A 26,077-nucleotide genomic window follows, 5' to 3' on the forward strand; every position below is an offset into this window, starting at 1 on the left:
ACCTCCTGCCCTCCTGCTGCACTCCCCTGGGGGCTGCAGGGCTGCTTCTCTCTCATTGTCTCGCCCCTCTCTCCCAGCTGCTGTAGCACAGCAGTATTTTTCCCTTCCTTACCTCTGCTCTCCCAGAGGCCCACCCAGCATCGCTCCCTCGCTCAGCCCTGTCCAGCAGCAGGTCCCTTTTGGAGCAGCTGCAGCTGGCTCTGCTCTGACATGGGGCAGCTGCTGGGCTCTGCTCACAGAGGCCTCCCCTGCAGTCCCCTGCTACTAAAACCTTGCACGTAAACCTAATGCATAATATAATGGTTCCCACATTAATGATATTACTTGAAGTGCTGTTTTCTTCTTTTTCCTTCCTTTTATTTATTTATTTATGTTTTGTTTGTTTATTTATTTGTTTTATGATTGTCACATTGCTTGCTTCAGGTGCTGTTAGGGCAGATTTTGTTTGCCAGTGGTAATTTCTAGCACCAATTATCTTTGTCATTTGCTACTTTTCTTGTCAAATACTACTTTACCAAGGCATCTATTAATAGAAGTGCAAAACAAAGTTGTTGTTTAACTATGGTTGTTCTAAGGCTAACATTAATAATGAATATTTACCAGAGGCTAATTTAGTATAAGACATAATTGATTCTGCTGTTACTCAGTTTGTAGTGGCAAATTGAAGTTTCTTCATATAAAATAAATAAGCAGAAATTTACTTTTTCTTTCTGTGAAGGGCTTTTCTTTTGATAAGGCAATTACAGTGTTTCATCGCATTTATTTGAAATTTCTTTAGATTTCATCTTACCTCTAGTCAACATGCATTCTTTATATCAGCTGAATGTTACCCAGGATAATTAGCTATGGTCAGCCAAAGATAGTCCTTAAAGGATTCAATGAGATTGATATTTCCATTTTATGATAAACTTTCTCAATTACTGAGCTTGAATGTCATCTTTTCTGTGTTCTCTGTTAAATGGGAAAGATATTCTCTGAGATTTCAGTATGTCACTTTTCCTAGGATAGTGACCTGCAATATCATAAAGGGATGGATTGTTTGGGCATGTTATTGCCTAAACGGTAGATAAATTATATAGAGTAACTTAGATAAACTAAAATTTAAATATCTAAACTAAGATAGTCAACAGATAAATTGTTTAGCTTGTTATTGCAGAATCATTTTTTTAGAGTTACTACTAAGAAAAAAAAAAGTTAAATACAGTGACCGTATTGACAATATTGACAATTAAATATTGTATTATAAATACCCGTGGTGATAGGAATCAGCAATAACCACTAATACAAGGAAAGCTAAAAAGTCTATTATTTCACACAATAGTTAGAAACATTTAACATTCCACTTTGACATTTTGTGTTGCTACATCTAGTTCTTCAGTTAGCAACTGGAGCTTAAATTTACTATTAGAAGGTAATTTATTTCTTCTAATCAACAGTGTTACTCTCTGCATTGTGTTTTTGAGGAAGCATGACTCTTTCATGTATTTCTATGTAAGTTGCACATAACATGATATCTTAATTTAACACTGATGGATTTGTTTCTTCTCAAGCTGCCCTGGTGAATGAAGTCCTTTGACTGGGGATGAGAACAGAACAAGGTTCCCATTCAGACTGCCTCTGTCAGTCCTCCCCAACTGTTATCTGCCAATTGTTTGATAGATTTTAGAGAAGCCATGGCAATTAGTGTTTCTTGGCTTCTGAGCTCTCTCTTTTCACTTCAGGAAAGCATAAAGCATTGCCATGTGTGAAGTGGAAATGACACTCACTGCAGTTATATCTGGGAACACCCTTTTCCCTCTTTCCAAACTGTCAGCATTTAAATGAATGACCTTCGATAGGTTGTGTGTGTAGTTGGAAACACCTAAGTCTTACATTAAGCTCATGGTACTGACTCATGTTTTGATAGTTTGAGGGTGGGGAAAACATTGTACTTTTGGCATGTGCGCAATACTCTAATTAGGTTATTATCATATACAATACCTAGACATTTCTCGTATCTTTTTAGTTTCACAGGATTCATTTTTACAGTTCCACTTACTCTTAACTTTGCTCTGAACAAGAATTTTAGTTTCTGTGAGCTTGCTATTGACCTACTATTGAGGTAGAATATGAAATTCCAGTATGTCATCAGACATGTTTCCTCCACATTTTCCTAGTTTGTGCAATCTAGGTTCTTTGAGTAGGAAATGAAAAAAAAAAATGCAAATAACGTTGAAATTCCATCATGTCTTCCGGAGAGGAAAAACGTACTGTAATGTTGAACAATTTAAACATTTACATACTCTTCAGAAATAGCTCTATTGCTTACTTTCTTATCCAATATACTCCTATTTCTTAAACAGTGGATTTTGAATTGATTTAAAAACAAAGTTTGGAGAGCATTGTACCTTTAATAGTAATACTTAGGAAGAAATGGGAAGGTGCGAATCAAGAGGTATCAAGGGAAATCAGTATTCAACCAAGGGTCCTAACCTCCGACTGAAATTGAATAAAAAATGAAAAGCTCACACATTTTACAGACAGATGAACTTTTATTCCGTGCCTTAGAATTAATTTGCTGTTAACACTGTCTGGTTATTTAGAATAAAATAGTGGCTTGCTTGCCATCTTTGTGGTAAGAATTTTACTAGTAAATCGTAGTGAGAAATGAACTGAGTCCACAGACCAAAGTCTAATTGCAGGAGGTGTTGCAAAATGGAGTGTGTACCTAAGTGCGTTAAACAAAACTGAAATTAACAGAAAAACTGACATTGAATTCAGCTGGGTAGGTTGTCCTTAGGCAATACTGACTGCTCTTACAATCCCTTAATACATGTTATTGTCAGGAAGCTACAGTAGTAATGCTCTACTATTGAACTCTGTATTTCAGAATTCAAAGTTTCATATTAAATCTGCTCAGAAAGTTGAGATACCTTCTTGTCCCAAACCATCAGATTCTAGATATATCGTAACCAGGAGATGCAGGCCATATTTAGAGCTGATTATACTGCTGGTGGTGTTTTTACTTTTTTTTTTGTTTGTTTGTTTTGTTTTGTTTTTGATGATTTGTACCAGAAAGAAAGAGGTACTGCGGGATAACATTTTTAGAGTGGGTAAAGGATGTGTTAGTGCTAGATGATGAACAAACAATTAGATCATCGGATGAGACAAAAGCAGAAGTAGATGGACTGGGGAGAAGAGAAGGAATGTAGTCAGCTATTTGCCAGTCACCTTAGAAATGAGATAGAGGATATTTTTTGATCATGGATTGTTGACCAGAAGGAAAGTATGTGCATCAGTGTTTGTTTAGCAAAGCCAAAGTATGCTTGAACGTCTATCGTTTTCTTTTCTTTGGGATGTGAAACTTTTTCTGTTTCTTTTTTTTTTTCCCCTTGTACCAGAAAATTCTAGTTAGCATTTCCAGAAGACAAAATAGATGTTACATCAATATGTATTGCTTGCCTGATGCTGATTCTTGACAGTACAAAGAGGAATGTAACCTAGTTGTCTCAGACAGGAAGATACTTTAATTCTAATCAAAATCTTTTAGGCTATATGTCAGTGGTAATAAAAAAATAAATTAGCAAATTGCTTTTTTGAGGGAAATAAACATTTTCCCATTTTCTATTTTTTTGTACAGATACACACATAAACAGACATGTATATATATATATATGCATACAAGGTTATAGCTATTTTATGGATTTGACAAAATGTTTAACCACTATTTTTACAGATAGTACTAATGATTATACACCTTTCTGTAGTGTAGTTGTTCCCTGTACCTCAGGAGGTTTTTCAGGAGTGCCTCAGAGCTTTATATTGCAGCAGTTTTATCACTGAAGTGTTACATTCAGTGTAGGTATGTGTCTGCGTACGTAATGAAAAAGAGATGGAGGAAGAATGTAAAATGGATTTTAGTGTGCCTTTGTGAAAAAAAAAAAAAACATTAAGTTTATGCAACTGAAAAACAGTGTTTTACAGAGAATATTATTTTCCATGATTCATAGATGGTCTATAGTTCTGTCTATCAAATGACCAAGAAAATACTGGTTTCCAACTTACTGTTTATCTTTCTTTGAGAATCAAGAGGTTTTTTCATAAACCTGAGAGAAATTTAGGTGAGGTTATGCATGTTCAGCTCAATTCAAAGGTAAATTCAGTTTCACTAGATATTTCCCATAAAAAGATTCTGAACAAATTTAATCTATCTTTAAGGGATCACACCTGCTAAAAATGAGTAAAATAAAATTTATAGTAAGCTATGTGCGTGTTATGTTCTCTCACTTTTTGTCATCACTCTAGGTTTTATCCTCTTTCTATCTTGTTTGGCAGAATTATAGTGTGAGGATATGCTTTTATGAAACATTTTTATATAACTGTGAGTATTGATTGAAATAGGGTCTTACTTTTTGTCAAAGGATATTTCAAAATCCCTTATGCAAGGCAAGAGGCAGTGAAGAAAGCTTTATTGGCATGTTAACTGATTTGGAAGATTGAGGGAGATCATCAAGGTACATGGAGCTGTAAGAATTGTTGAATCAATGTTACAGTATTTTGTTGTTCACAGATATAAGCTGAGTCACTCAAGCCTGACAGAAAAAGCTCCTGGCAAAGCTGGATGTCGGATACTTCATCAAGTCTCATGGGTTCTGGGAAATAAAAATAGATCAGTGAAATAAGGGCCAAGTCCCAGTTTTGAAAAACTATACATAGGAATTAGTATGGTAGAAAAAGTAACAGTACTTGAATTGGGATGGTAGAATAGGTAACAATACTTGATTAGAAAGTCTTCCTGCTTTTAGATTAATTTCTGGGCAGGATTTTTGAGATCAGAATGATGATTAAGCTTATAAATGCTTAAACAAGTTGTTCTTAACCTTACTGCCTATGAGTATCACTTCTTAATAGTTAGCTGGTTATAAACAGTTCCATTCCCATTCACTAGCAAATGAATTGGCTGTCCTTCCTATTTGGTATCATAGACCTTCCTGACTTCTCATTCACTGCCAGGAAGCTACCCTTTCTTCCCATTGTTGCTTGTTCAGTCTTCTGCACATGATTATTCAGACTGGTTACATATGGAATCATGAACCCACTCCCTTGTCATTTGCTTTTACAGGGACCACCTCTGCCTCCCTTTAGTATTTCATGAAATCCTTGTTAGAGCTAACATAACTGCTAACATGAAAACGAGTCAGAGATGCAAGTTTAATGTATTTATAGCTTGAAATGAGTAGAGATCATCATGTTCCTGAGCAGAAATTCTGAATATTGTGAACATGGATGGCAGAACTGAGATGACAGGATCTCCCATGCTGTTGTTGTCGTATTTTAGTTGAACTCAAGTGTGAAATAATATTACTGTGGTTACTGCCATATTTATTTATCCTGGTTATTTTTAATGTGTTTTAATTTTCAAGAGCTTGTTTAGCTTCTCAGTGTATATCATTATTCTTCTATAGCACAGCTGGACTTCAATTGTAAATTAAAATTAAGTGTTTGTATGTTTACAAGTAAATAATCATCTTTCCTACCACAAGAGAGCATTATAATCTTTAGAGAGAGTAAGGCAGAGGGAACCCAGAAAAATCTAAAAGTTATGGCAGATTTTTCTGCGTAAAATATAAAAATATGTTCTTTCCTTCAACGGGCGGTTTTTGCATGTTTTAACTACTAAGTAACTACTAAACTGAAGTCCTTCAGCTTCATTTCGGTCAGTGTTTTATAGCAACTGATGTGTGGCTTGACAGTTTTTTAGATTTGACAGCCAGTATTTTTCTATAATAGTTTTAATCATTTCTTTAAAACTGCTTAGCTCATCTTTACTGGATTTTTGAGCCCCTTACAGTAGACGTTGTCTAAATGTGGAGCTGGAAGGTGGGAACATCATCAGGCACAATGATGTAACTCAGAAATGCTACGAGGAGGAACAGAAGTAATGTGGAGGCTTCTGTGAAGGGCTCTGATGTGCAGCTATGCTGATGATGTCTGCCTAGGACTGGGAAAGGACAAAATGGTATTCCCTAGGAAGCCTGCAGCTGAGGAAACCCAAATTTGTCCAACAGCTTGGCTGCACAATTTAGGACCGTATCTTGCAAACAAAAACAGACTACATCTGATGACAAGTAAACCTTGCTAACTGCATGTAATGGAAATCTGAGGAGCCTCATCACCAGATACTTCAGTCTGTTTATCTGTTTCTCTTGTACTGAATTACTTGCTAATATAGAGATACCTGGGGGGGACAATTCAGATCCCCTTAGGCTAAGATCATAGCTGCAGCTGCTGACCTAACCTGGAGATAAAAAATAATAATAAAAAATGTTCATGTTTTTCCCCTAGGATTCTGGACTACGTGTACAACTTTTATTTCACTGATGAATTGTGTACTACTTTTATATTCAGATATGTGTATTCAAGACATAAATTCATTTCTTATCTAGCATACTGTATCATTCATGTCATCTTTTGCAGAGATACTTGAAGCTTTGCAATAGGTGCCCACATACTGGAAATTGGTAAATGAAAGAAAAAATAAACGCTTCTGTAAGGTAGCAGAGAGAGAAATTTAACAGAACGCTACATGCAGCTCTTGACATTAATATTATAAAAGTGGTAAATAAAATAAAATTCTTAATTTGGGGGCCGGGGGAGAAAAACATAGACGAAAACTCCTAGTTAGAGAAAACTGAATATTAAAAATGCAAAAGAAAAAAAAATCCAGGTTGGTTGATTGAAGTCAAAATTGTTGTAAAAAAAGAGTTGAAAATATATAATGAAATGACATCATGTAAGAAAAGAAAAATAGTCTGATTAGGGTGACCTAATAACAAAATTTTTGAAAACAGAAGCTGAAGCTTCCATCACGTGTGGAATATGTTTCTCTAGTAGCCATAGTTCATAGAATCATAGTTGCCATGCCCACAAACACAAACGTGCTTCCAAAGAAAATTAATGCAAAGAGGGAATTTACTTTGTTCTGACACCAAGACAGTTCTTATGCTCCACTTCTCCATGTGTGACTCCCCCATGCACATGAACTTGTTACAATGCAAAAGAAATCAGCAAAGCTAAGCCATGTAAAAGAAAGGAAGTTTTGCTACCAGTAAGAACTGGTAGGAAATTACTGCTTCGTTTGATGAGAGGAGCTGTAGATATGAGAAAGTTGTGTCTCAGAAATTTTCACAATTTGCATTGTAAACACAATAACTCATAAGCAGAGAAAAATTGAAGGCAAGTAGAACCCTGTAAGAGCTGTACCTGAGGCATTTATTGAGTAGTGTGGCAGAAATTAAAAAAAAAAGGGGGGGAGGGTGATGGGCCTGGTAAGCTAATTCAAGAATATAGAGTCAAGGTATATATAGAGACAAGGTATTGCACAATATGTCCAAATGTTAAGTATCAGTAATGAAGAATGAGTTTATCTTTTTTAGTGGAAATTTGGTTCTATTGAGACAGAAAAGTAGATTTTATTAACCCAGCACTCACCAAATTGCAGAGTGGTTGAGGCTGGCAGGGAGCTCAGGCAGGGCCGCCCAGAACGGGGTGCCCAGCACCGCATCCATGGGCTTTTGGGGATCCCCAAGGAGGGAGACCCCACAGCCTCTGTGGGCAGCCTGTGCCAGTGCTGTCACCTGCATGGTAATTCCATGCTACTGGCATTCAGACATGAGCACAGGAGCATGTGTCCCATGTTTCAGCCTATGCCCATTGCCTCCCGTCCCGTCACTGGGCACCTCTGAAAAGAGCCTGGCTCTGCTCTCTTTTCTCTGTCCCTTCAAGTACATTGCTAAGATCCCCTCCAAGCCTTCTCTCCTCTGGGCAAAGAGAAGTCCCAGCAAATGTTTGTATTTAGGCTTAATTTTTCAAAATATCTTCATTTATGGTTTACAGGTTAAGTCTAATTTCATTGTTTCAAACAGGTTTTTCCCAACCTTTCTCTCTTTTCTTATTTTTATTTCTTTGCCCTTACTAGTGTTTTTTGCAGCTCCTAATTTGCTATCATCTAGAAATTTAATTAAATTGCTATTTGACTTTTCCTTCAGATCATTAACAAAGCAACTTCACTACATTGTCTTGTGACACTTTCTATAATCTAGGAAATTTCCAAAATACGTTGCAGTATCCATAATCTCTTTCTGCAGAAAGATTTCAGGAGTTTAGCAAATGCTTAGCTAAGTTAGCAAATGCTGAACTTTGCTTATTTATTGTATAACCTTTGCCCACTGCAAATGCTAAAATGAAGGTAAAATTTTAAACAGTGAAGAGGATCATGTGTATCACAAGTGTAGTGACACAATTTGTGTATATGTGTGGAACTATTTCAGAATAATAGCCAGGTACAGTAAATCAAAAGCTTTGCAGTAGTTTTAATACTTAATTCTATTCCCATCTTTACATTAAGCACAGGAAAGCGTTTCCAGCACCTCTGAGTTTGCAGAGGACATGGGAGCATTCCAAATCCATTAGCAACCAACACTATACGTGAGTGAGCATGCTTCAACAGAGACAGACAATAGCCAGAGGCAGGATGGCTTCTTTGAAATACTGGATGTTCCATGAGAAGGACAATCTTCTAACAGATAGTTTAATGAAATAGCATGAAGGTTCAGTAAGAGAAGAACGGTTGTGTTCAGTAGGTGATGAACTTAGAGCCCTTGGATTTACTGACATGTAGTCCTTAACCCTTCCCAGCTATAAAATCTGCTTGTGATGAATGTGCATGTACATATGAGCTCTTGCAGCTTCTGAAAGTTAGCTCTGCCATCCAGTCAAATTTTTACCTTACTAGATAAGAAAAAAAAAAAAAAAGTAATAATTGCTTTTAAATATAGATGATTCTTCTCTCTGGTTTTGGTATTAGTTTCCTTTGTCTTTCTTTTAAAAAATCAAGAGGCATCTTTTTTTTAATGTCATAGCTACAAAGATTGGGACTACAATACAACCCTCTTGTCTAGCACTATTTGACTCTACTACTACTCTGCTTTGTCTTTTCCTCCTAAGCTCTAATCAAGCCTGATTTACTTGGTTTCTTTCTTATTCCTGTATACTGTTTTTGTGAATATGTAGTCTCTTGTACCTTAGTTATGCTGAATGCTTCATATGTTTTTACTGAGATTATTAGCTTTTAATTTTTTAACTTCATTAAATAAATTGTCTTGGGCTCTAATGCCTATATAATATTCAGTCAACTAAAAACATGAACTTCAGTCCAGATTCATATGTTAACTTCTGAAATCTTAATCCATACTTGTCTGCTGGTAGGAGCAAACACATTTCAATTATATGAATGCATTAGAGCTAACAAATTAATCCACAATATAACATGGTTGGTGTTAGCTGTTGAAAGAGCATTAGTGGCTAAACTTCTTGCCTGCAGTGATGGCTTGACTTTGCCTGGCTGTCAGATGCCCACGCAGTTGCTCTCTGAGCCTCCCTCCTTAGCAGGACAGGGAGAAAATATGATGAAAAAAAAACATGAGTCAAGCAAGATAAGGACAGGAGGACCACTCACCAATTACTGCCACAGGCAAATCACCTTGGGGAAGACTAATTTAATTTGTTGCTAATTAATAACAGAGTAAGATGGTGAGAAATAAAAGCAAACTGAAAAAAAACTTTTCTACCCCCTTCTTACCAGGATCTTCCCACTCTTATACCTCCTTCCCAACAAGCAGCACAGGGGGATGGGGAATTGGACTTGATGTCAGTTCATAATACTTAGGCTTTCCTGTTCCTCTCTCACATATTCCCTGCTTCAGTGTGGGTCTGTACCACAGGTTGCAGTCCTTCAGGAGCAAACTGCTCCAGCACGGGTCCCCCACGGGCAGCAGCTCCCCCCAGCCCCCCTGCTCCTGCGTGGGCTCCTCTCCACGGGCTGCAGCTGTGGCCCAGGGCCTGCTCCTGCGGGGGCTCTCCATGGGCCGCAGCCTCCTCCAGGCCACATCCACCTGCTCCAGCGGGGGCTCCTCCACAGGCTGCAGCGTGGAGATCTGCTCCATGTGGGACCCATGGGCTGCAGGGGAATCTCTTTTCCTGGCACCGGGAGCACCTTCTCCCCCTCATCTCCACTTACCTTGGTGCCTGTTTCTTTCACATTTTGTCATTCCTATATTGTAGCATTTCTTAGCCTTTCTTAAATCTGCTGCCATAGAGGCACAACTAGCATTGCTTACTGGCTCAGCTTTGGCCAGCAGTGGGTCCGTTTTGCAGCTGGCTGGAAGGGGCTCTGTCTGGCCACAAGTGGGACAGCTCCTTGTCTCTCCTCACAGAGGCCACCCCTGTACCCCCTACTGCTACCAAAACCTTGCCATGTAAACCCAGTACACCTGCCTCAGCTGAAGCATAAAGCTTTGATATAATCTGAGATCTTAACTCCAACCTAAGAAGAGAGAGAAATATTTTAAAATACCTTATTTTTCATTGAGACCTGAAAAGCTCTGCAAATACTATTGTGCTCATTTGTCTTAATCTAGTGAAAAGGATGAAAAGACAGATACTAACCTGTATTATAATTATGCTTCTGAATTTTATGGTTCCTTGGGTGCTGGTGATGTTTTTCCTTGTCTTCTCATGCTCTACTTTCCATTATTACTGTTAAATTGTTTTTAAAATACTGGCAATGTATAATACTAACACTAGAAAAAAATGTTAAACAGAAAGAAAATTTTATCTTCTAAAAAGCTTATTCATTAAATCAGTGCTAAAAACTACACAACTTTTGACATTTTCTTTAAATGCAGCCTACAAGCTTTTCTATCAGTGATGTATGATGGACAACAGAGATAGTTTGTCTCTTCAGGTATTATCAAGTTTGTAAACAAATTAAACCAGTATTTAATGCCTCTGTACAGAGAAATCGATAAGTTGACATTGTGCTACAGAATAGAATATATAAAAGATTCAAAACTTAATTCAGGATTAAGAACTGAGAAGCCCTCCTTCTATAAAAGGGCAAGGACAGTTACTGCAGCAAGTTTTGTACCATCAAGTGGGTTGATTAGCTCTGTGATATTATCACATAAAGAATGTGCTAGTTAATATAATCGTATGCTCTGCTGTTGTGTTTCATCTTGGTTGATTCTATGAATGATATGGGTACATATGGAAATTTTTACTTGAATATGGTGTTTGCTTACTGGGAACAGCTCACTCTATTTGTCCATCTGATTTTGGAAACAGAAGATGTCTCTGTGAATTTGACTTGCAACTTTATTGAGCAAAGAATGAAAACTTCTGATCCATCTTGGATAATTACCCATCTTAGATACGTAAAGAATTATCTATCTTGGCTGACTACTTTCTGGACACTTAATTTTCTGTATAATTTAGTTGAATATCAAATAGGTTTTTGAGGAATATTAAAAATGTTATGAGTATCATAAACTTATCCATGTTTTTGCTTAAAGGTAAGGATGAGGCAAAGGTAGAGGCATTTAATGGTTTTTGGTGTTTTTGTTGTTGTTGTTGTTGTTGTTCCGTTGCTTTTTGCCTCAATTTTTAATCACAATGACAGATCTTGAGCTGCCCAGTAGTCAGAGTTGGAAGGACCACAACTAGGGGAGCAGTGACTTCTCATCTGTGGTCACCAAAATTGTAAGCTGAGATTGTATCAGCTGGGTGTTCATAAGACCACGGGACCTGATGGGATTTACCTCAGAGTACTGAAGAAGTTAGCAGATGTTATAGCTGGACCCCTTTCAATAACCCACCAAAGATCTTGCGAGTCTGAGGTCTCCCCACTGACTGGAAGTTAGCCAGCGTTACACCAATCTACGAGAAGGTCATTAGAAAAGATGCAGGAAACTACAGACCTTTTGAGTCTCTTCTCAAGGGGGAGGCCTTGCAAAGGGACCTAGATACACTGGACAATCATTGGTGGCATGTAGTTCAACGAGGTAAATGCTGCCAGACACAGGAACAGGCTGGGAGATGAGTGGCTGGAGAGCAGCTCAGCAGAAAGGGACCTGGGGGTGCTGGTGTCAGCAGGCTCAGCATGGCCAGCAGCATGACCTGGCAAGAGTGCAAACCACATTGTGGGGTGCATAAATACAGCATCACCAGCCAGTCAAAAGTGGTGATGCTCCCACTGTATTTAGCATTGGTGCAGCCTCACCTTGAATATTGTGTGCAGTTCTGGGCTCCACAGTATAAATCAGAAAATCACAGAATGGCTTGAGTTGGAAAGGACCTTAAAGATCACCCAGTTCCAACCCCTTGCAATGGGCAGGGACACATCCCATTAGACCAGGTCATCCAACCTGGTCTTGAACACCTCCAGGGATGAGGCATCCACAGGTTCTCTGGGCAACCTGTTCCAGTGCCTCACACCCTCTGAGTGGAGAATTTCCTCCAAACCTCTAATCTAAATCTGCGCTCTTTTAGTTTAAAGCCGTTCTGTCATTATGTGATTGAGCAAAAATTACATACTATCTTTTTATAAGCCCTCTTCAAGTACTGAAAAGCTGCAGTGAGGTCACCATGGAGCTTTCTCTTCTCCTCTGTACCCGTTCTAGCAGATCCACATCCTTCTTGTGCTGGGGGCCCCAGACCTGGATGCAGCCTTCCAAGTCAGGCCTCACAAGGGCAGAGCAGAGGAGGACAATTGCCTTCCATGACCTGCTGACCACACATCTTTTGATGCAACCCAGGATGCAGTTGGCCTTCTGGGAAGCAAATGTGCATTTCTGGCTTGTGTTGAGAGGACAATAAATAGGATTGTAAGACACTTGGAAGCATCCAGAGAAGGGCAACAAAGCTGGTAAAAGGACTGGAGAGTACGTCCTGTGAGGAGGGGCTGAGGACAGTTGTCTGGTCTGGAGAAAAGAAGGCCAAGAGGCAACCTTATGTCTCTCTGCAACTTCCTGAGGAAGGGAAGGGGAGAGGGAGGTGCAGGCCTCTGCCTCCTGGTAACTGATGACAGGACTCACAGGAATGGCACAAAGCTATGCCAAAAGAAGTTCAGACTGTACATTAGGAAAAATGTCTTTACCATGAGGGTGGTCAAACACTGGAACAGGCTTCCTAGATAGGTGGTTGATGCCCCATACCTGTCAGTGTTCAAGAGGCTCTTACTGCCCTCATTAATGTGTTTCAGCTTTTGGTTAGCCCTGAAGTGGTGAGGCAGTCGGACTTGATGATCTCTGCAGATCCCTTCCAGCTGAACTGTTCCATCCTATTTGTGCCTATTATACTCTAATGTTCTTTCAAGACTGTAGGAACGGTTGCATGGGATCCAGCAGTGGTATTTCTGTGTGTCCTGCTGTTGAGGATTTCTGGAATGTGTTTTCCAGTTTTCAGTTGCCCTAGTATTACAGGATTCCCATAAAGTTACTTATCATCCAGCGCTAGCACTATCCAGATACTTAGTTTTCATTAAGACTAACACTAGAATTGCTTTTTGTAACTTTTTTTCTAGAATAGTATTCTCATAGTCTAACCCATAACTTTATCAGAAATAAGAAGGCTAGACAGTTTACTGTAAAGTTGTTCAAACTTAATTTGCAAAGGCCTTCTCATGAACATAAAACGTAGGTTATGTAGATCTTTGATTCTCCTACCTCTAAAAGGAAGAAAAGAAGGGGGGGTGAGGGGGCAGGGGGGAGAGGACTACTTAGAGTTTTAGCATTACTTTAAAATTATAGGGAGCATTTATGTACCCTCTTAAGTTGTTCGTAATGGACAAAGATAAGGTAAGTTTTCCCAACTAACAGAAGAAAAAAGTTGAGATACAAAATAAATTGAATTGCAAACCATTGTTTCAAGAGACAAATGAAGTATAAGGGGGGGAAAAAGGACATTAGACATTCATAAGTCTTGCATTTTGCTCAGTTCATTACATGCAATCAGAATTGCACAGGAAAAAAAAGGGTTATAAAAATCTACAGGGACATCAATGCAAAGAAGATTATTATAGACTAAAATGACTATGATTCTGTATTCATCAAAATAATTGTTCAGAAAAGTACAAATAATAACTATTATGTTCTAAAAAAAAGTTGAGAAACAAGGCTGATGAAAAACATGTAGATGCTGCTGATAGGAATGTTTCTGTTCTAAAAGCAGACATTCCTCAGAAAGAGGAAAAAGGTGGGAGGAATAGATGATGTATTGATTTATTGTTTCATTTCTGTCTTTATAGTCTACTACTTCGATGGTATTTGGTTCTCTTCAGGGGAACTCATTGTCTACCATGCCCATCTTTCCCTCTTTCAAAATAGTTTCTATGGAAACCGTGTCATACTAGGAAAATGGAGGATACCTAATAACTTTCGTGAGAGAATTTCAAAGAAGGTAAAAGTTTTGTAATGCGTCAGTTTGTATAGTCACATATGTGAGCTGCAAAAAGCAAGTTTCCGTTACTTTATTTTCCTGCATTATTACCTTTTTAGTGGGCAAGTGCCCCATAATGTGTGGAAGGAACCTGGAATTCATCCCAGGTAAAAAAGTGCCCAAAGCAGAAAGGGTGGTTCTCAACAGGTTCTCATCCAGCACTTGCAGCATCTTTAAAACACGTAGCACCTCCTCCCAATATCTACTGAGCATATTTTATATTTCAGTATAGTTTTTTTATTTTGTAGAAATCTGACATTTAGGAATAGTTCTTTGTTTACCAACTTAACAGTCAACTTCTAGTTAGACCATGCATTCATTTTAATGCTTAAGGTTTATTGGCAGTTATTTTTTTTCTTGTTTTCTTTGGCCTTTATTACTTAAAGTTTGCCTTTGGATTAAAGTGATATTGGTAAGCTTCGTTCACAAAGAGATGTTCACCAAGATGTTAGAAATTGTTACCTGATAGCTTTTAACTGCTGTGACTATGAGAGTGAGCAGCGCAGTACTGGTTCTGTGGAAAAAATACATTTTTAGATACAAGCCAGTTATTGTGGAGTTGTTCAGCTACTGGATACAGTTATTTGGGGTTTGGTTTGTAACTTTTTTTTTTTTTTTTCTATTTTAAGCTGTTTTTCCAAATTTTTAAGTCTCTTATCTGCAAGTTGCAAAATACTTCAGAGAAACTAATTGAATGTCACTTCCTGCTGTGAGGTGGAGAAATCTACCTGTTTTATAGTTGAGAAGAGCTGAGCAATATTGAAAACTCTGGATAGTGAGCAGACACTAGACATTATTAAGAACTCACTGCTGCATCTAACTTGGGTCTTCTCTGTTTTCCTAGCCCTGTTCTCCTCTGAGAATGAAGGTGGACTTGTATTATATGAGGAGTGGACAGACATGATTATTAGTATTACAACTTGTACTGGGTCTGGCTGGGATGGAGTTAACTTTCCCTGCAGTGCTGCGTTCTGCACTTGTAGCTAGAACAGCACTGGTATCACACCAGTGTTTTGTCTATGGCTGAATAGTGCTAACAAAGCATTGGCTCTCGACAGCTACCTGAAAGGAAGGTGTGGGGAGCTGGGGGTTGGCCTCTTCTTACAGGTAACTAGCGATAGGACAAGAAGGAATGGCTTCAAGTTGCGCCAGGGGAGGTTCAGGTTGGAAAACAGGAGACATTTCTTCTCAGAAAAGAGTGGTCAGGCATTGGAACAGGTTGCCCAGGGAGGTGGTGACGTCATCGTCCGTGGGGGTATTGAAGCAGAGGTTTAACCTGGTGCTTAGGGACATGATTTGGTGGGTGACATTGGTAGCAGGGTGATGGTTGGACCAGATGATCTTGGAGGTCTTTTCCAACCTGAATGACTCTATGACCCTACAATCATGGCTCCTTCTAACTGCCCAAGCCAGTTGCCTGGGGGGGGCAAGACGTGGGGAGGCGACATTGCCAGAGCAGCTGACCTAAACCTAAGCTGACCTAAACCTAATGACCTAAGGGATATTCTGTGCCATATAGTGTCACACTCAGCAATAAAAGGGGGGAGAGGGGGGGAGGAGAGAGGAGACTCCCATTTTGAAGACGTCTGTCCTCCCAAATAACCGCTACGTGTATTGATGCCCTCATTCCTGGGACATGGCCAAACATTGCTCATTGATGGGAAGTAGAGAGTAATTTTTTTCACCTTCTCTTTGCTTCCACTAGGCCTTTGATTTTGTTTCCCTCTTCCCTTTAATTAAATTATCCTTATCTCAACCCATGAGCCTTTCTTTTTGTTTCCAGCCTACTCTCTCTGAGTGAGAGAGCTGATGTGGTGGAGTTTGGCTGCCCAGCAGGATAAAACCACCACACAGATAATCACAGTTTTCTTGGAATTATTTAGTATTCTTAATGATATATGAACTAATATGGAGAAATCAAGAATACAAAGTGTAAAAGGGAGAGGACAGCACAGAACACTTTGAAGGATGTGTTTCTGACCCTCTAATATTTTTCCAGTCTGTTACTAAGACATATAATTTCAACCGTGTTCTCCATATATATCAAAAGGAGCACCATGTATCAAGACAGTTTTGAAATAGGTATATTTGGACTTAGTTGGCTAGCCACCACTGAAAATGACCTAAGGTGGTTGAAGGACAGGTAGTGTCTACAGTCCACAAAAAAATTGCAGTTTCACTTGTAGACCTGCCACTCCTTCTTTTTTGATCAGGTAATAGACTATTTTGGTTGAATTAAATGTGAAGAGGGGATAAACTGATCCTGTTCACTAATTAATTACTTGCTTTTGTCACCTAGGAGTGTTTTAACTGTATGATCCAGGGAGGGCCTATAAAATGGCTAATTAGTTCTGTGAGGCAGTCTGTCCTGCTGCCTTAGTAATGAGTTTACGCTTTTGTTTTGCTTTAATTGATGGAATTCCATTCAAATACTAGGTATTACTTTCAGTGTATTTCTTCTGGGGGGTGGGGGAAGGGGAGCAGAGTCCTTAGAGAAAAGTTTATGTGGTTTATTTCTTCACTGACAGACAAGAATCCAGATGGTAACAACTCCCAGCACAGAGGAATTGCCTCTACTTCCTCTTTAACATGCTATTGAATTTTTAGCAAAAGGCTTGTATGATCTCTCTCTCTCACAGATTCAGCATATTCAACCCATGTTAGTGATTTGTAGTCAGTGCCCTGTTTGCATTTAGAGGAACTGCTTAATACTCAGATCTCTGATTTACATATTAATTTTTATTCTTTAGTAGTTGGAGGGAAGGCATTTGTTTCTAATAGCACTAGGAACTTGCATAATCATGGTATTAAATAGTGAGAGTCATAGCTTCTCTTGTAGTAACGAACTTGTTCTATAGAGGCTCATTGTAATTTGTTCCCAATTTGTGCAGCTTTCACAATGTGAAATAAGGAATATTTGCTGATTTTCTATGTTAAAGAATGTATATATTGATTTTATGGAATTACTGAAGCAAGTAGAAAATGATGCATGAGAAGAAAAACAATGTCCCATGTAGAGAGAGGCACCTAATGGAATTATATCTGCGCTGTTTCAGGATATTTGCTTCAGGTACCATTATAGAGAAGAAAGAAAACAAATAGAACATACTTATGTTCTTTATGTGTGTGTTTTTTAATGACTGTCTAGAAAGTTAGATGAATTACTACAGATATTTAACATTGAAGTTATCTGTAATAGCGTGTAATAGTGACTCTTCACAGTTCTTTTCTGCTATCAGCTCTCTATGTATACAGTTTGCAAGCAAATGCTTGAAATGTCATCTATCATATATACTGACTCTTGAATGAAACCCTATTCTGTGTACTTCATATGGAAGGTTAAGATGTAAAGAGTATTTTATAAGCACCATAACAGTATTATGCTAGTGCTGTTTCCTTTTAACAGTAGCAAATTTACATGAATTAGAATCCTGGAAACTGGAAGAACTGGAAGAAAATTAAAGCTGTAACTTACTAATTTAAAGCAATTGAAGTAATACTTTCTGATATCCTAACGTATTTCAGATTATAGCTATAAATTCTGTAATAAATTATAGTGGCCATAGATTTATGGGTGAGCTACCTCCCCATATCTTCCCACACTGCCTGCCAATCATAACTCTCCTGCCTCAGAACAGACCTCTGGATGGCGTTCCTAAGTAGTTGGTTAACTTTGTTAACTTCGTTAACCAACTACTTAACCATTCCCAGTTAGGCTGACGCTGGTATAGGCCTCGGGTAGTTCTTGATGCCCTTATTATATCTTCCTGTTTGTCTTCCTGTTCCTCCGATGGCCCAGCCACTTTGGGGTAGCCTATCTCGTCTTCTTCTCCCTCCCCAGTCTGAGCAGGAGTTCCTCTGCTTTCCAAATGACCTTTCTCATCCCTTTTTAAAAAGAGGCATATTTCCCTTTTTCCACTCCCCAGGGACATCACCCGACTGCCAGGACTTTTCAGCTAGGGTGGAGAGAGGCTTGGCAACTACATCAGCCAGTTCCCTCAGGACCCTGGGATTCATGTCATCAGGCGCCATAGACCTGTACCTGTTGTTTAGATTCATCAGCTGGTCTCAAACCTGCTCTTCACTTAAGAGTGGGTGGGACTTTGCTCCCCCAGCCTCCATCTACAGGTTCAGGGAAATGAAAGACTTGGGAAGCCTGCCTACCAGTGCAGACGGAGGCAAAGAAGTTGTTGAATGCCTCAGCCTTCTCCACATCTGTCTTTACCAAGTACTCAGCTATAGAAACTTACTTCTAGGATAATAAATTAGCCACCTATCATTGCTTACACACTCCTATTTTCACCCCTCAGTCTGTTTGCACAAATGTTAGAGGTGCATGGTGGCCCTCGGGGACTCCTCCTGTCACCCCAGCGCAGCAGCCCGAAGGAAGCTGGGTCCTCTCTTGTGCTCTTCCTCGAGGCTCTGTGCAGACGGGATGGCACCTCTGGCACAAGGGCTGGGGGACAGGAAAGAAGCATTCACACAACCCCTGAGAATCAGCAACAGAGTGATTTATTGCCAGGACGTTCTGCAGGTAAGCCTGTGGAATGTCCGTGGTGTCTGGGGGCTCCAAGCTAATGCTTGGGATGGAGCCTGCGCGACGTCGAGTAGGGGGCTGGCCAGGCACTCCTGTGACGCTCTGTGTGCTTGGAGAGCAGAGAGCAAAGACATGCTGCGGGAGTCCCAGCTGTGTTCTGGCCAAGGTGGATCCAGTTCCATTGGTTCCTCCACATCTTCTGGTGGATTCACCTCCATGAGCTCCACGGTGATGGGCAGAAGGCAAAGCCAGTCCTTGCCCAGGACTGCCCAAACGGGATGCCTTCCATCCAACATGTTTTCAGGCCAGGGTGCGCACCAGGGGGTTGTCCAGTTCCACACCTTTGTCCCATGCCACTGTCAGGTTGATTTTCATGTGTGGGTCCAACACTACTGTCTGGTTTCTGGCCCTGGCTGGGTCCCACACTTCGTTTGGTATGGTAGGCACGCCTGTGCTCCACGTGCCTGTCTGGCTGATGGTCCTGCCTTTGCCCCATGCCACTGATGCGGCTATGGGAAGGCCCAGGCCCCCATCACTGTGTGGTTGAGAGGATGGCCTGTTCCCCACATTGCTGTGGTGCCAATGGTACCACTTATAGGTGTCTGGGCTTGCTCGATAGGGGCGCCTGTGCTCCGCGTGGCTGTCTGGCCGATGTTCTTGCCTTTACCCCATGCCATCGTTGCAACAATTGGAAGACCCATGCCCCAAGTCGCTGGCTGGTTTAGGGGAAGGGCAGCACACGGCTTGGACTTGCTGATGTTTGAGCCCGTCCTTGCTGGGGCCTGGCCGCACACGATGCCTTTGTTCAGTAGATTTTTCCAGCTGGGGTGCCGAACCACAGGGTCATTCACTTCCACGCCTAGGTCCCGTTCCACTCAGCACTTCATTTCCATTTGTGGGCCCACTGCCATCTGCTTTATGGCCATGCTTGGGTCCCACGCTGCATTGCATGCTATAGTCTTGCCTGTGCTCCTTGTGGCTGTCTGGCTGATGGTCCTGCCTTTGCCTCATGCTGCTGTTTTGACTAGGAGAAAGCCCAGGCCCCCTGACACTGTGTGGTTGAGGGGCCAGCCTGTTCTCCGCATCATTGCGGTGCCAATGGTTCCGCTTATGGGTGTCTGTGGGCTGCATGCCAGAGCTCCCTTGGGCACTGGTGTCTGTTGTGCCACCAGTGTTCTGGCTCTGCCCATGACGCTTCTCCTCAGCTGCCTTCCTTGTTGGTGCTTGCTGGGACTGCATCACTGTCCATCTCACGCCAGCGAGGGCTGCCTCTTGCCTTGCTGCTTCTGGTCTTCTTTCTGCCACAGATTCTGGCTGTCAGAGAACATAGAATCATAGAAACATGAAGGTTGGAAAAGACCTCCAAGATCTGGTCCAACCATCACCCTGCTACCAATGTCACCCCCTAAACCATGTCCCTACACACCAGGTCCAACCTTTCCTTGAACACAGAATCACACAGAATGGCAGAATCATCTAGGTTGGAAGAGACCTCCAAAATCACCTAGTCCAGCCTCTGACCTAACACTAAGAAGTCCTCCACTAAACCATATCAATCAGCCGTACATCTAAACGTCTTTTCAAGACCTCCAGGGATGGTGACTCTACCACTTCCCTGGGCAGCCCATTCCAATGCCTAACAACCCTTTCGGTAAAGAAGTTCTTCCTAATATCCAGCCTAAACCTCCCCTGGCACAACTTTAGCCCATTCCCCCTGGTCCTATTACCGGGCATGTGGGAGAATAGACCAATCCCCACCTCACTACAGCCTCGTTTAATGTAGCTGTAGAGAGTGATAAGGTCTCCCCTGAGCCTCCTCTTCTCCAGGCTAAACAGTCCCAGCTCCCTCAGCCTCTCCTCATAAGACTTGTTCTCCAGACCCCTCACCAGCTTCATTGCCCCTTTCTGGACTCACTCGAGCACCTCCATGTCCTTCTTGTAGCAAGGGGCCCAAAGCTGAACACAGTTCTCAAGGTGTGGCCTCACCTTAGCAGAGTACATGGGGACAATCACTTCCCTAGTCCTGCTGGCCACACTGTTTCTTCTACAAGCCAGGATGCTGTTGGCCTTTTTGGCTACCTGAGCACACTGCTGGCTCATGTCCAGCCGACTGTCAACCAATACTCCCAGGTCCTTCTCTGCCTGGCAGCTTTCTAACCACACATCTCCCAGCCTGTAGCTCTGTTTGGGGTTGTTGTGCCCCATCTGCAGGACCCGGCACTTGGCCTTGTTGAACTTCATACAGTTGGCCTCGGCCCATCGGTCCAGCCTATCCAGATCCTCCCGCAGAGCCTTCCTACCCTCAAGCAGATCGACACACGCACCTAACTTGGTGTCATCTGCAAACTTACTGAGGGTGCACTTGATCCCCTCATGCAGATCATCAATAAAGATGTTAAAAAGAACTGGCCCCAGTACCGAGCCCTGGGGGACTCCACTAGTGACCGGCCTCCAGCTGGATTTAACTCCATTCACCATGACTCTTTGGGCCCGGCTACCCAGCCAGTGTTTAACCCAAAGAAGCGTATGCCAGTCCAAGCAGAAAGTTTCTTGAGGAGAATGCTGTTGGAATTGGTGTCAAAAGCCTTACTGAAGTCAAGGTAGACCACATCCACAGCCTTTCCCTCATCCACTAAGCATGTCACTTTGTCATAGAAGGAGATCAGGTTCGTCAAGCAGGACCTGCCCTTCATAAACCCATGCTGACTGGGCCTGATCGCCTGGTGGCCCTGCAAGTGCCACATGATGACACTCAAGATAATCTGCTCCATGAGCTTCCCTGGCACTGAGCTCAAACTACCAGGCCTATAGTTTCTCGGGCCTACCATCCGGCCCTTCTTGTAGATGGGCGTCACATTTGCTAGCCACCAGTCGACTGGGACCTCCCCCAATAGCCAGGACTGCCGATAAATGATGGTAAGCGGCTTGGCCAGCTCTACTGCCAGTTCTCTCAGCACCCTCAGGTGGATCCCGTCCAGCCCCATCAACTTGCATGCATCTAAGTGCTGTAGCAGGTCGGCAGCCATTTCCTCATGGATTATGAGGACCACAGTCTGCTCCCCACTCCCTTCCACCAGCTCAGGTTACTGGATATCCAGAGAAAAACTGGTCTTGCCACTCAAGACTGAGGCAAAGAAGGCATTAAGCACCTCAGCCTTTTCCTCATCTCTTGTCACTAAGTTCCCCCTCACATCCAGTAAAGGATGGAGATTCTCCTTAGTCCTCCTTTTCATGTTTATGCATTTATAAAAACATTTTCTGTTATCTTTAACAGCAGTTGCCAGATTGAGCTCCAGATGAGCTTTGGCCTTTCTAATTTTGTCCCTGCACAACCTTACAACATCCTTCTAGTCCGCCTGAGTGGCCCACCCCCTTTTCCAAAGGTCATAAACTCTCTTTTTATTCCTAAGCTCTAGCCACAACTCTGTTCAGCCAGGCTGGTCTTCTTCCATGCCAGCTCGTCTTGTTGGGACAGACCGCTCCTGAACCATTAAGATTTCCTTCTTGAGGAGTGCCCAGCCTTCCTAGACTCCTCTGCCCTTCAGAACTGCCTCCCAGGGGACTCTGCCAACCAGTGTCCTGAACAGCTCAAAGTCTGCCCCACGGAAGTCCAAGACAGCAGTTTTACTGATCCCCCTCCTGACTTCGCCAAGAATAGGGAACACTACCATTTTGTGGTCACTCTGCCCAAGACAGCTCCCGACCACCACATCTCCCACCAGTCCTTCTCTGTGAACAGAAGGTCCAGCAGGGCACCTCCCCCGGTGGGCTCACTAACCAGCTGCGTCAGGAAACTAGCTTCCACAATCTCCAGAAACCTCCTAGACTGCTTCCTCTGAGCTGCATTGTATTTCCAGGATATACTAATTTAAAGCAATGGGAGCAATACTTTCTGATATTGTGATGTATTTCAGATTATAGCTATAAATTCTGTAATAAATCATAGTGGCCATAGTGCAATTTTGGTTATTTTGTCTTGTTTTTGGGCTGAAAAATATGAATATCATCTTAAAGGAGACTGTCAGACATGAGGAGAAGCAATGAAGGAGCTGTATGCAATATGTTAAAAAATCATAGAATAAAAAAGGAAAGCATGAGGTAGCTAATGTAATAATGTTTTTTAAAATGATTTTAAAAATGCAAATACAACAAATCACTGAGGATACTAAGCAGATGTAAAAAGACAGCAAAAAGGCTAACAAGATACCATAATTTTGAGGGCATTTATATAAGCCTTAGGAATGAAATAGCAAATGTTAAACAAATAGACATTGTGAAGACATTGTAAGTAAGAGAACAGGGAAAAAAGATACTGAAAAAATACATTTACAGTAGATGAAATTGCAGAAACTGAAGTGGTTGAAGGTGAAGCACTGAGAATGACACTGTACTCGTGCTGCTTCACCCCACTGAAAGGCAAGTTATTAAAAGTGCAAAGTACAAGAACTTTTGGTGGGATTTAGCATGATTTAAATATCACTGTATCTGCTAAACATTATTAGTTTTTATGTACTCCAAGAAACAACTCCTCACAAGAATAAGAAAAGTAAGTGTCTGAGAGAAGGATTACTCTTAATAATTATGACTTATCACAGAATCACAGAATCACAGAACTGTAGGGGTTGGAAGGGACCTCGAAAGATCATCGGGTCCACCCCCCCGCCAAAGCAGGTTCCTCAGAGCAGGTGATCACCTCTATAATAAAATGACATCTTGGTAGATGAAGGGAGAAGAGTGGGTATTGCCCACCTAAACTTCAGTAGGGCTTTTGGCACTGTGTCCCATTAGAACCTCCTGGAGAAGCAGTTGAAGTACGGGCTGGGTGGGCCAACAGGGAGGTGGACTGAAAATGTGCTCAACAGCCAGGCCCGGAGGGAGGTGATCAGTGGTGCACAGTCTCACTGGAGGTCAGTAACAAGCAAAATATCCTGGGGGTCAATACTGATTGGCATCTTTGTCAATGGTATATATGATGCAGCAGAGTGTTTGCAGGTAACCCCAAACTGGGAGGAGTGCCCGATGCACCAGAGGGCTGTGCTGCCACCAGAGGGACCCCAGCAGGCTGAAGACATGGGCTGACAGGGAGCTCATGCAGGGCAGCAAGGGGAAGGGCAGAGTCCTGCACCTGGGGAGGAACAGCCCCAGTACTGGCTTGGGAATGGTTAACTGGAAGGCAGCTCTGCAGAAAGGGCCCTGGGGTCCTGGTGGGCAGCAAGCTGAACATGAGCCAGCATCGCCCTTTTGTGGCAGAGAAGGGCAGCAGTGTCCTGGGCTGTGTTAGGCAAAGGATTGGCAGCAAGGGGAGGGAGGTGTCTCTTCCCCTGTCCTCATCACTGGTGAGGGAGGCCACACCTGGAGAGCTGTGTCCAGTTCTGGGATCCCCACTGCCAGAGGGACGTGGACATACTGGAAGGAATCCAGCGAGGGACCACAGAGATGACTGAGGGGACTGGATCATCTGTGAAGAAAGGCAGAGTGAGCCATGACTGTTCATCCTAGAGAAAAGGTTAAGGAGGTAGACTCAGGAAGGAATCATATAATGGCTTTTATTAGAAGGGATCTTAAAGATCATCCCCCCTGCCAAGGGCAGGGATGCCACCCACTAGATCAGGTTGCCTGGGGACCCCAGCCAGCCTGACCTAATTTGGAGATTGGGGTGTCATGTGGGACTTGTCAAAAGCCTTACAGAAGTTCAGGTAGGTGACATCAGTTAGTCTTCCCTTGTCAACTGATGCAGTCACTCCATCACAGAAGGTCACCAGACTGGTCAGGCACAATTTGTCCTTGGTGAAGCCATGCTGGCTGTCTTGGATCACCTTCTGGTCTTCCATGTGTCTTAATATTGCTTCCAGGAGGATTTGTTCCATGATCTTCCCAGGCACGGAAGTGAGGCTCACCAGTCTGAAGCTCCCTGCACCTTTCTTTTGACACTTTTTGAAAATGGGAGTGATGTTTCCCTTTTTACAGTCACCAGGGACTTCACCTGACTGTCTGGACTTTTCAAATAGGATGGAAAGAGGTTTGGCAACTCCATCAGCCAGTTCCCTCAGGACCCTGGGGTGCATGGCATTGAGCCCCATAGACTTGTACCTGTTCAGTTTCATCCAGTGGTCTTGAACCAGCTCTTCACTTACAGTGAAAAGTGATTTTGCTCCCCCTGAAAGGGATTTTGCTCCCCCTGCTCCTTCCCAGAAGTTCAGGGACTTGAGAGACATGAGAAAGTTCACTGCCAGTGAAGGCTGAGGCAAAGAAGTAGTTGAGTACACAGCCTTCTCCCTGTCTGTATTTACCAGTTCTCCCTTCTCATGTATCAGAGGGGAAACACTCTCCTTGGCCTTTCTTTTCTGAGCAATGTACCTGTAGAATCCTTTCTTGTTATTCTTTGCATCTCTTGTCAAGCTCATTTCCACCTATGCCTTGGCTTTCCTGATCCCATCCTTGCACAGCTGGGCAGCATCTCTGTACTCTTCCCAGGTGACATGTCCCTGCTTCCACTGCCTGTGCATTTCCTTCTTACACCTCAGTTTGACCAGCAGGCCTTGCTTATCCATCCTGGTTTCCTACCTGCCCTGCTTGATTTCTTACACGTGGGGATGGAGAGCTCTTGTACTCTAAGAAAAGTGTCCTTAAGGAGTTGCCTTTGTCCCTAAGGACAGTGTGCCAGGGGGTCTCATCCACTTGGTCTTTAAATAGCTGGATTTTCACTCTTTGGAAGTTCAGGGTCCTGACTTTGCTCCTTGCCAGGCCCGTATTCCTTGAGATCACAAACTCAACCAGGGCATGGTTGCTGCAGCCCAGACTGCCTCCGTTCTTAATCTCTTTAATGAATTCATTCACACTGGTGAGCACCAGGTCCAGTAATGCTTCTCCTCTTGTTGGTTTGCCCAATACCTGGACCAGGAATTTATCCTCAACACACTCCTGGAGTACGCATTTTATCAATGTGTAAAAATACCTGAAGGGAGGGTGCAAGAGCATGGAGCCATGCTCTTTTGCTCTTTTCAGTTGTCTTTGGTGCCAGGACAAGAGGCAATGGACATAAGTTGAAACATGGGATATTTTCTCATGTTCATATCTGAACAGCAAGAGGATTGCTACAGTTGTGTGGTTCAATGATGCTTTGACAGAACCTTTGTCTGCAGAATCAAATGCTAGAGTACATACAAATACAAACGTTAAAGTATTTTCACAACCCACAATGTTTCAAGCTAAGACAGTCATGTATAG

General features: G+C 42.1%; 1 protein-coding gene and 1 long non-coding RNA gene across 5 annotated transcripts in view; both read left to right on the top strand.

The window, feature by feature from the left end:
* The window catches only part of FER (FER tyrosine kinase), a 196,345-nt gene that overhangs the window by 150,925 nt on the left and 19,343 nt on the right, over positions 1–26,077 (top strand). The window lies entirely within an intron of this gene.
* Positions 3,742–7,285, top strand: LOC118155827. Its single transcript, XR_004746034.1, has 2 exons — positions 3,742–4,715; positions 4,748–7,285. It is a non-coding gene; the product is annotated as an uncharacterized LOC118155827 (long non-coding RNA).

The sequence above is a fragment of the Oxyura jamaicensis genome, chromosome Z (genome assembly GCF_011077185.1).
Source record: "Oxyura jamaicensis isolate SHBP4307 breed ruddy duck chromosome Z, BPBGC_Ojam_1.0, whole genome shotgun sequence".
Taxonomy (NCBI): domain Eukaryota; kingdom Metazoa; phylum Chordata; class Aves; order Anseriformes; family Anatidae; genus Oxyura; species Oxyura jamaicensis.